The sequence below is a fragment of the Etheostoma cragini genome, chromosome 17, assembly GCF_013103735.1.
Source record: "Etheostoma cragini isolate CJK2018 chromosome 17, CSU_Ecrag_1.0, whole genome shotgun sequence".
NCBI lineage: Eukaryota > Metazoa > Chordata > Actinopteri > Perciformes > Percidae > Etheostoma > Etheostoma cragini.
In genome coordinates, this window is record NC_048423.1 from 19,447,010 (window position 1) to 19,448,390 (window position 1,381).

Here is a 1,381-nt window from a genome sequence, read left to right on the forward strand (position 1 = left end):
TTAAATATTGCTCATATTGTGTATCATTGCAGTTCATACGATGTGTTACTTGATACAGACATGATGTACATTTTACGATTATGAGCTTGTTCCAGGGGCGGAGTGTACGGTGGCCGACAGGGACAAACCCACTGCATCCAAACGAAACACACACGCTACTAACACACACAACTCAACCAAATACACAAACAATAAAAAAAGAAAAGCACATAATCTGAAATATCCTCATATTAGCATTGTCATTTTGACACAATTAAATTTATGAAATTACATTAAGATGTTTGAAAGTCTCCAGGTTTTCACATAATGCAGATTTAAATGTAATTTAAAAAAAATAACGAATAATTATCGCTTTTCAAATATTGCACCTGGCAATAGAGAAGGAAATATTCTGTAGCCTATTTTGCCGCCAATACTGCTGTTATCAAATAAGTATATGTTTATGTTCGGGGTGGCAGTGGCTCGTTCCGTAGGGAGTTGTGTTGGGAACCAAAGAGTCGCTGGTTCAAGTCCCCATATGGACAAAAGTACCTTGGCAGGGCCTAGGAGATGCACTTGCACCTGGGCACTGCCACGGTTCTCTTGAGCAAGGCACCAAACCCCTAACTCCTTGGGATAGCCCCCCCCCAGTCTGACTTCTCTCCATTTAGTGCATGCATAGGTACTGATCATGTGTGTGTATGTAATTCAGTATGTAATTCCTGTGTGTAATGCGTAATAACAACAGAGTGTAAATTGTAATTTCCCCTTGTGAGACTAATAAAGGATACATTATTATTATTGTCATCATGAAGTATACTACTGCTTGAGTGCATTTTATCAATGGGAAATGTTTCTGGTGTGTAAAGACAAAGAAAACGCAGCCGCCCCGCCCCGCCACGCCACGCTCACGCCACGCTCACGCCACGCTCACGCCACGCCACGCTGGCAGCGTGCAAGCGAGCCTGAAGGCCGATAGTTGCATCTAGGTTGCACTTTTACATAGTGACATAAAAACCTCTCAACCACTGACCTTTGACCCCCTCTCATTCTATCTGCCTGTAAGGCTTTAGGGGATGATCCAGGAGTGTTTTTCTAAGTTCTTTTCACTGCAAGTTGCTCTGCATAAGCACGTCAGCTAAATGCCTGGGAAAAAAAAAAAAGTAGTGAAATGTAAATGCACCATACAAAAAAGCTGTGTCGCCGTATTAAGTTGAGCAGCCTCCGACATGGGTGCAGTGTGATAAATCCCTGCAGAGTCGCATGCTAAACAGCTTCAACCTGGCTGCAGCCAGCCAGCTCCCTGTAAACAGGCTTTGTGTCGCCATTGTCATATCTCAGCGCCATTAATATACATGAGAGTCTGAGGCCTTAAGATGCTTCAGAGAGAGAGAGAGAGAGA

The 1,381-nt window shown here is 43.2% G+C and overlaps 1 long non-coding RNA gene across 1 annotated transcript in view; it reads left to right on the top strand.

Annotated features, from left to right (window-relative positions):
* Positions 1 to 233: 233 nt before the first annotated feature.
* The window catches only part of LOC117960768, a 9,705-nt gene continuing 8,557 nt past the window's right edge, over positions 234 to 1,381 (top strand). Inside the window, exon 1 of the long non-coding RNA XR_004660223.1 lies at positions 234 to 420. This is a non-coding gene — a long non-coding RNA (uncharacterized LOC117960768). The remainder of the gene's footprint in view (positions 421 to 1,381) is intronic.